Below are 10,240 nucleotides of genomic sequence, written 5' to 3'. Positions count from 1 at the left end.
GGGACAGTCTCAAAAAACTCAATATGAAAGTGACTTCCTCCCTCTTCCTCCCTTCCCCAAAGGACAAAATTTACCATAGAGAAAGAACAAATGCATTTATGTGGCTCCAAGGGACAGGGCTCGGCTCAACAAGTTCACATACATTATTTTATTTGAACCCCACCATTCCAATTCTAGGAGGTAAAGCCCTCACTTCCATTGCAGCTATTGGTGGAGGTATGGGTCACTTCTCAAATTCTCTCCATTCTACAGCTCAGCTTTACCCACTTATTGCAGATCCCTACAGAAACACGAGTTATTTTTCTCCTTACCATAAACAAAAACAGCATTGGCAATAAGGGCTGAAGGTAAGATTCTACTGGTAGCGTCTCTGAAATAGCTGAATAGAGAAGTGGGGGAAGCTGGCTGGTTTATCTGGGGACTTCAGGGTCATGAAAAAACCCAGTGTTTGACAGGGACCCAGGCTTTTTGGTCTCGGAACTTGGCAATGACACATTCAGATGTGTGATGACTTCCTTTTCTGGCTCCATACAGCAAGCATGCACCTCATCTACCATCTGTCTCCTCTCTGCCTTTCTATCTCTCTCTGTCTCTCCATATCTCTAACTCCGTCTCCCTACCACCCTCCCTCTCCTCTGCCAACACACTTTGATTACCTGGGCACAAGCTGACCTGGAGGAGTGCCTGGCTCTTTAGAAAAACCATCTCCTCATAGCCTTTTACCCTATTATGTTCCTGAATCATTCTACATTCTATTCCCAACCCACTTTCTGAAGAAGGTGATGTAAAAAAGTCCAGACACAGGCCCCTTCTTCCAGTTTTGTTTTCTAAGGGAGACCTGATTCATCCAGACTCATTGCTGAATAAGAGACTTCCTTCTTCCTCGTGCCCTCTCTACCTCAATTTGGTGGTGTAACTGGATGGGTACTACAAGGGGTGACTGCTCCAAGGGTCAAGCTGGAGAGGGGCTCAGAACTTGCATTGTGTGGCCTCCACCCCAAGATGGGAATACCTCTTTGCTCCAGCAGCCCAAAGTCAGGAGGTTTGGGCTGCTGTTTTCTTCTGTGTTTATCAAAGTTGCTTCGTATAGGCTTCTGGGCTCCCTTGGTTTCTTAATAGCTATTGGCTGACTGGAGACTATTTAGTTGCCTGTTTACCTGGGCTTAGAGGGTGACGTTTCTGTGGTCAGGTTGTGCAAATCTGGAGAGAGGATGTGTAAACAGGACAAGGCTGCTTTCCCAAAGGCCAGGGCCCAGAAATAGTTCCTTGTGCTTCTGACCTATTTCCTCCTCCCTGGACAGAAAGCCACTGAGCAAATGTGCAATAGTAAAACATAACTACAAGTAGCTATATCCTGATGGAGATTGATTTGCTGATGACAACAAACTGCAGCCTTCCACCTGGAAATAAGGCAGGACTGACCTTTCCCCGCACTTTGCTTCCTAGGCATTATAGTGGCCTATGAGCAGAATTTGCCATGCCTTCCATGGAGCGTTCTTTTTCCAAGTCAGGTCAATCCAGCCTGCAGCTGTAAGTCAATGGAGTTCCTCAGATAAAGTGCATGCAAAAATGTTATTTTTCAAGCACCAGTAAAGACACTTGTTTTAATCTTATACCCCTTTCACGTACTATAGAGGAAGAGGGTGACCCTTAGTGTTGAATAGATCTGGGTGGGATTTCCATATCTATGGACAAGCTGTGGCTCTGGGCCAGTTTCTACATCTGTACAATGGAGTCAAATCTTTTTCTTGCAGGGCTGGTGTGATGGGAACATGCCAGCTTCTTCACCAAGCCTGGTCCTATGAAGGGGTGCCTCAGTACATACTAGTTTCTCTTTCCTCTTACTCCCCTCCTGCCCACCTGACAAAATCCTTCTATTTTGCCCACCTGGCAAAATCCTTCTATTTTGCCATTAACCTGCTCAAGAAAGGACTTTGTCCCCATCTGCATTTTCTCTGCAAGAATGTGCCCGCCTCTAAGAATGGAGAGTAAACCCATGGTATACAAGGGGCTGGGGAGGCTAATTCACAAGAGTTCAGAAATTCCAACAGAGCTGCACAAGGATGATGTCAGAAATAAGAGTGATAACTCAGAAACCACTGACAGTCTATCAGCCCGGTTTCACAAAACTGGCAGCCCACTGGCCTCTGCCTCCTCTGCCTCCCACTCTCCTTGCCTTTCCCTGAAAAGCAAATCTAATGATTGGCAAAAACAAAACCAAGGCTGGAGGAGAGGGGGTGGCTAGTCTGTGTTATTTTGCGAAGCCATTCATCTCTGCCAGATTTAGGTTTACCAGGAAAGTAGGTTGAAATAGACGTGTGTCTGCTTTGTTCTAACCCCATTCTTCTCTGGATAGTGGTACCAATCGGCATCCTGGGCTTAGAATGACAGAAATATCTGTGCCAGGCATCACAGTGAACATTTCACATAGATGAGCATGTTATATTTACACAAGCTTCTGAAGTACATGCCATTATTATCATTCCTATTCTTCAGATGAAGAAACTAAGGCAGAGAGCTGTGGAGTAGCTTGTCTGTGGCCTCATAACTGGAGTGTGGGAGAACATCAGGATTTGAACTCAGGCTGTCTGGCCACCCCCACCCCACCTGCTACCAACCTTCTCTGCCCTCTCAGTTCTCCCCACCCATCATGTTCTTTGCAGTCAGGACCCCAGCTTTAGGTGCCCAAAGCTTTCTGTGGTCCTGGTCACTTCACTTGGGCTAAGGGGCCAATTAACTAACTTACTGAGCCATCCCATGCCAATGGGGAAGGGCTGGAGGAAACCCCACCACCATCCCACACATAGTCTGGACAGCCCTCACTCCTACCCCAGGAGCACAGATCCACATCCAAAGCAAATGCCATCTCATCCTGGACATCTTCCTTGATTTTGCCCTGAGGTCTATACCACTTTATACCTCTCTTGGGACCTTTACCTCCTTCCAAAAATTACTCGTGTCTGTACAGGATTTCATAGTCTCCAAAGGCCTTTCCCATCCACCTAGTCCAGCTTCTTCCCAGGCCTTTTAACTTCCTTCTATCACTGGGATGGCATTCAGCATGGTAATTCAGCACCTGAGCTCTGGAATCCAGCGTGCAGCATCCTAACTTCACCACTTGCTAGCTGTCTGCCGCTGTGCAAGGTACTTGCTCAACTTCTCAACATCTCGGTTTCCCTATCTGTGAAACTGGGATAATAATAATGTCACCCTTATCTGGTTGGAGGGTTGAATGAGATAAGCATACAAGCATACACAGCACTCAAACTCAGTAAGTGCTGTCTGCTATTATCATCTCACTAAATCTTCTCCCAAAACTCCTGTGGGATTAAACCTTCCCACCACCCTCCCACACACACTCTGGTTCTTGTCATCAGTAAAAATGCATCTGAACCAGATGACCTTTAAGCTTTCTTCCAGCTCCATCAACCTATGATTCTACCATGAGTCACAGTTACTATGGACACATTTTAACTCTTTATGCCATAGCAATCTCCTGAAGGCCCAGCCCTTAACATAGGGCCTTGTATACAGTTGGCTGTCCTGCCAGGGTGATGTTAGCACCTAACAATAGTCCTTGCCTCATCCACGCACTGGGATGAACAAATGAGGAAATTCCTATATAGCATTTAGTCCAGTGCCTGGCACTGAGTAAGCCCCTAATAAGTCATGGTTTCTATTATTATCCCATCTGATACTAATAAGATTCCCAAACATGGTCATTAAAAGCATAGGAGCCACACTGGGTGTGGACTCATCCTAGTGCTGATCCTGTGAGACCTTGAGCAAGTTAATTCACCACCCCGTGCCTCAATTTCCTCCTCTGTAATATGGATGTGATTATGAGTAACTTCCTAATAAGGTTGTTGTGAGTTAATAGAAGGGCACTTAGAATTGTGCCTGGCATCTGCTTGGTATATGTAAGTGCTTATTGTCATCATTTACAGATGTCAGCGGCACCAAGGGACATCCCCAAGCAGTAGTGGAGTTGGGATCCAAACCTAAGCTTGACTGATTCCAGAGCCTCAGTGCTAATATTAGGAGATGTTGCTGCCCTGTGTGATCCTGTGCATTTCAGCAGGAGCCTCCGTGTCCACTCCTTTCAGTTGTCTTCCCTGGCAAAGGAGTTTTTATAATGGTGATTTCAGGATGGGAGGAGGGTGAGTCAGCACCAGAGAGACCTAAGGATGCCCTCAAATCATACCACAGGAGAAGCAGCCTTCTTCTCACCTGTGTCTGGTCGTATCACTTTAGCATTCCATCAGGACCTGGCCCAGAAGCCCAGAAACATGGCAACACCCACACCTGCCATCTAGCCTGGAAGCTGCAGCGAAACCCTCAGCACTCACGCTGATGTCACATTTGAGGCTAGTCCCAGCTCTTCCATGGAGACAGACCCTGGCCTTGAGGCCATTTCCCATTTCTGAGGCATGATTCACTTAGCAGACAAGACCAGACAGACTCGTTCATGTTCATACCTACCGGAGGAAGGAGAGGTGGGTGGTGGATCCAGGGGGAGAAGAAAAACAAACGGGGTTAGGGCTGGCAGGACTCTCGCTGCTGGGCTGCAGGGGCGGAGCAGGCAGGCAGAGCGCCTGACTTAGGAGCCGTGCCCAGCATGGCCACCCACTCACCCATTTATCTTCCTTGCAGTCAAATGTATTGATTTAAACAGGAATCCGTCTGTGTTTCTAAAGCCCCAGAAACGCACTTACATCTCACGTGTAGCACAATGATTTTCAAAGAGGTTTCCCACAAATAATTTTAATTTGGGTTACTTTTTAAATATTTGATTCTCTTATTAACAAAGCAACACATGCTTATGAGGAATGCTGGGACAACTTTTCAAATGTCAATTTTAAATATATATAGAATTATACCACCAGCAATAAGATTTTCAGTAAATTTCCCACTAGTCTGTTTTCTGAGTCCACAGACATATATAGTTCATGAAACAAAATTGGAGCCATACCACACAAAGAGTTCCATATCTTTTTTTCTTTTCATTTAACATAAAGTCATTGGCATTTTTCAATGTTACCAAATATTCTGCTACAGCAATTCATAATGGCTGCATTTATCAGAATAGATGTGTTATAATTTCGGTGGCCATGCCCTGATTGTTGGACTTTCAAGATGTTTACGAAAATATTACTATTAAAATAACAGTGCCACGAACACCTCTTTAGTTGTATTTTTGTCTGTATATCTGATTATGTGCCAATAATAAATTTCTAGTAATGGAATTACTAGCTCACAGGATTTGAATATTTCTGAATATATCTAGCCAAATTACTTTCCAGAAAATACATCCAGTTTACACTCCCCCGGCAATGTGTTCGAATGTTCTCACTCTGTTTTGAGCTTGTGAGCCAGTGAGTTAGGTAACAAGGTCTCATGTTACAGACGAAGAAAATTGGGCACAAAGAGATTAAGTAGCCAGCTCCAGTTCGTACAACTGAGACCCAAGCCCTGGCCTCCTGGAGTTAGTGTCAGGGGCCTTCCAGACAAGGAGAGCTCTGAAGAGGTTTCCTGACTAATGGAGTTGGACAGAACTTTCTTTTTTTTTTTTTTTGAGACGGAGTCTCACTCTGTCACCCAGGCTGGAGTGCAGTGGCGACATCTTGGCTCACTGCAACCTCCGCCTCCCAGGTTCAAGCGATTCTCCTGCCTCAGCCTCCCGAGTAGCTGGGATTACAGACATGTGCCCCTATGCCCAGCTAATTTTTATATTTTTAGTAAGTAGAGACAGGTTTTCAGTATGTTGGCCAGGCTGGTCTAGAACTCCTGACCTCAGGTGATTCACCTGCCTCAGCCTCCCAAAGTGCTGGGATAATAGGTGTGAGCCATCATGCCTGGCTGCCTTCTATTATTTATTAGAGACATTAGTCTGTAACTTCTCCTTTTTTAATAACTTTGATATATTTTTATATTAAAGTTATGCTGGCCTGAAAGTTGAGAAATTTTCCCTTTTTTCTCCTCTAGTATTTTCTTTGAGGGAAGGTTTCTAATTATGGATTAAAGTTTTTAAAGTAGATGTAGGTATATGTACATTTTGTACTTTTTCTTATGTTCATTTTGGTAAATTGGGCTTCTCAAAGAATTGATTCACTTCCTTCAAATTTTCAAATTTATTAGCGCACATTTTTTATAATATCTTTTTATCATTTTAATATCTGTAGCATCTGTTTTTATAGCTTGCTTTTTTCATTCCTGATACTGATAATTCATATTTTCTCTTTGTTTTTCTTAATTAGTCTTACTACTATTTATCAATTTTTTTTTTTTTTTTTTTGGATACAAGGTCTCACTCTGTCACCCAAGCTTGAATACAGTGAAATGATCACAGTTCACTGCAGCCTTAGCTTTGGCTCAAGCGATCCTCCCACCTCAGGCTCCCAAAGTGCTAGGAGTACAGGCATGAGCCACTGTGACTGGCCTATCAGTTTTTTTAACCTTTTCAAAGAATGAATGTTTGGATTTATTTTCCATATTGCAAATTTTTTACTATTTCACAGATTTTTGCTCTTTATTACTTCTTTGCTTTTTCTTTATTTGGTCCTAATTTGGTTGCTCTTCTTTTAGATTCCTGATTTTCAATTCTTAGTGTTTTTTTTGTTTTTGTTTTTGTTTTTTTTGAGATGGAGTCTTGCTCTGTCACCCAGGCTGGAGTGCAGTGGCACAACCTTGGCTCACTGCAACCTCCTCCTCCCGGGTTCAAGCGATTCTCCTGCCTCAGCCTCCCGAGTAGCTGGGATTACAGGTGTGCACCACCATGCCCAGCTAATTTTTGTATTTTTGGTAGAGACAGGGTTTTACCATGTTGGCCAGGCTGGTCTCAAATTTCTAACCTCAAGTGATCCACCTGCCTCAGCCTCCCAAAGTGCTGGGATTACAGGCGTGAGCCACCTCACCCAGCCAATTCTTAGTCTTTTTTTTTTTTTTAATTTCTGATATATACATTAAAGGCCATACATTTTCCTCTAATCACTGTCTGGCTGACATCCTACAGTTTATAAAATAAAATTATATGTGTTTATTACAAGAATCAAATTAAGAACTTGTATCAGCTTCTCTAACATACTTATTTACACAGCAAATATAATATACCAAGATGATGCAAACCTTTCAAATATGTCAAGCCACAGTTTTCTTTGCTTTTTTTTCTTAGTTTAAAATATATTGTTGTTCTTCCACCTTATCTTTGTTTTCATAAGTGGTTTTTCTCTTATCCTGCCTTATAATTTTGCTAGGTTTGGTGATGTAGGAAATCAAAAAAGGATTTAGACAAGAACAAATGAAGTTATGATCCAAACAATTTTGAAGCAATAGATTTACATTTGAGAACTTTTAGTTGTAATGATCCTGCAAGTTTTGGTTTGTTGTGTTTTCTTTATTATTCAGTTCAAAATATTTTCTAAATCTCATGTGATTTTTTTCATTTTACTCATAAGTTATTTAGAAGTCCTATCAAATCTTAAAGCGGTGGGGGATTGTATTATTAGCTACATATGACAGATGTTTGGCTTAATTCCACAGTCGAAGAACACAATCTGTAGGATTTCATTCCTTTGATATTTGTTGAGGTTTGATCATGTCTCAGCATGTGGTGTATCTGTGGGAAATGTTCAATGTGTACTTGAGAAGAATGTGCTTTCTGTACTTGTTTATAATATCTAAAACAAAAGAGTGATTATCTTCTAGGTTATATAAAAACTCATGCAAATCAGTAGGAAAAAAAATGCCACAGGAAACCCTATAGAAAAAAATGGCATAGGAAAAGAACAAGCTATTCACAGAAGCAAAAGCCCAAAATAGAAGAGATACTCAAATTTATTAGTAATCAGAGGAACGCAATCACAAGATACCACTTTTTATACTTGGACGTCAGAATGGTAAAAATTAGATAGGCAAAATCAAATGTTAGTGTTTATCACAGAGAACTCACAAAGGTTTTTAGGTACAAAGACCTTCCTCATGGCTTTATCTGAGTGGTGGGGAAGTGAGGGCAACTTAGGTATTCATTATCACAGATGGAGAAGAACCATATGATGGATGCTCACTCTGGGAAGATTGGTTAGTGGCTCACCAAGTCTATCTCCTTTTCTTCCAAGACACACAAATAGACTACATTTTCCAGTCTTCATTGCAGTTAGGCACAACCATTTGACTGAGGTCTAGTCAAAGAATATGAATGGAAATGATGTTGCTATTCCAGGCCCATGAAAACCTCTCACACAAGATATTTATGCCTTTCACCTTCTGCCAATGCAATGCAGGTGGATGCGACCATCTTGGAAGCCATGTTAAAGAAGGCAGAGCCACAAGATAGATGCATCCGGGTTCTCTAAATCACCACTGGGGAGAAACCCACACGCCAATGAGGAATACCCATTTTTTGGATTTTAAGAGCAAGAAATAAACTTCAATTGTGTTCAGCATTATGTGCTTTGGGGTTTGTTTATTACAGCAACTAGTGTTACTGCAACTAATACATAGTACACTATGAAAATACAATGCTGGAGAAAGAAGTGATGGAATAGATATGCATAAAACACCATTGATAGGCCTCACAAACATAGGGTTAAGTGCAAAAGTGCGGAAACAGAATGAAATTTACAACTAGATTCTATTTATTAAATAGCATATACACACAATATAGTAATACATGTTTTCTAAGGATACATGCATATTTAAGGATGTATAACAAATGCTTTAGAATGGGTATGTATGGGCCAGGTGCGGTGGCTCATGCCTGTAATCCCAGCACTTTGAGAAGCCAAGGCAGATGGATTACCAGAGGTTGGGAGTTCGAGACCAGTCTGGCCAACATGCTGAAACCCCATCTCTACTACAAATGCAAAAAATTAGCTGGGTGCAGTGGTGGGCACCTGTAATCCCAACTAATTGGGAGGCTGAGGCAGGAGAATCACTTGAACCTGGGAGCCCGAGGCTGCAGTAAGCCGTGATCGTACCACTGCACTCCAGCCTGGGAGACAGAGTAAGACTCCATCTCAAAAAAAAAAAAAAAAAAAAAAAGAATGGGTATGTATGGTAGGAATCAGAGAAGAAGGGAGAAAAAAGAAAAATTTCAAGAGAGTAATTGTACTAACCTGTGAGGACAATAAATATGAAGTGAGAAGTGCAATTAATTACTTTTCTACACCTGATGACCTGAGTACAATTTTGAAAAATACAACAAGTAATTTAAGAATAGAACCAGCAAACAAGTGTATGAAAAAAATCTGAACATTTTTAGGAATCAAACAAATATAAATCCATATAACAATATCAGTTGCAATAGCAAATTAGCAAGTATTTTTTAAAATATTAATATCCAGTGTTACGGAGAGTTTGGTAAAATAGGACTCCTCATATTTGGCTGAAAGGTGTGGAAATTGGTAAAATTATTTAGGAAAGCAGTTGATTGCTTCTTGGCCTTTTGGCTAAGATCAAGTGTAGGAAAGCAATTGATAATATTTATGAAGGTTCTAGAAAGGTTTATACCTTTTGTCTTAGTGATTCAGTTTCTTGGAATCTAGCTAATGATATAACCTCAACAATCTCAATAATAGAACCATCAAAATAATTTTTATAAAGATTGTATAATATAATGGGAAAATTATTGTGATGCACTATTAAGTTTTTAAAAGCAGAAAATAAAAGCAAATATTATAAATAATAATTAATATACATTTGGCTACAAATATGTAAAAATAAATAAACCCCACATCCAGGAGCATAAGATTTATGCCCTACCCACAGTAAAGTCACAGTATAGAAAGGACAGACAGCAAAAATAGGTCTCCACTTTTATGAGACAGGAGATTTCAGGCTAAGAAGTTGGTCTTGTTGAATGAGGACTAAGACCACTTGAGTCAACATGACACAAGTCTCCTAGGAAATTCTTGCCCAGGAAGACAAGGTGGTAAACCAACAAATATATTTATTGTTTGCTTCAAGAAATTAACATATTGGGGAAAACAGTTTGCTCATTTGGCCAAAGAACTCTCCTGTCAGGATAACAGACTGCTCAAATAGGCAAAAAGCTCACGTATATGACAGTTTATTTATCAAGGCTTGCATGGAGACCTTTATTTCTCTGTGTCTACTAATCCTAACTCTCCTAAATATTACAAACTGTGCTTAATTCCTATCAGTTTCTTTCTTTGTAAGACCATCTTAAACCATTTGAGCCCAGACCCCCAAATCCTATACATCCTTTCTTGAAATCTCCCTC

General features: G+C 41.2%; 1 pseudogene; it reads left to right on the top strand.

Annotated features, from left to right (window-relative positions):
- Positions 1-9,426: 9,426 nt before the first annotated feature.
- On the top strand, positions 9,427-9,547 carry LOC112205735 (U2 spliceosomal RNA; annotated as a pseudogene).
- The last annotated feature ends 693 nt before the right edge of the window (positions 9,548-10,240 follow it).

The sequence above is a fragment of the Pan troglodytes genome, chromosome 16 (genome assembly GCF_028858775.2).
Source record: "Pan troglodytes isolate AG18354 chromosome 16, NHGRI_mPanTro3-v2.0_pri, whole genome shotgun sequence".
NCBI lineage: Eukaryota > Metazoa > Chordata > Mammalia > Primates > Hominidae > Pan > Pan troglodytes.
This window is presented reverse-complemented; position numbering and strand designations above follow the sequence as displayed.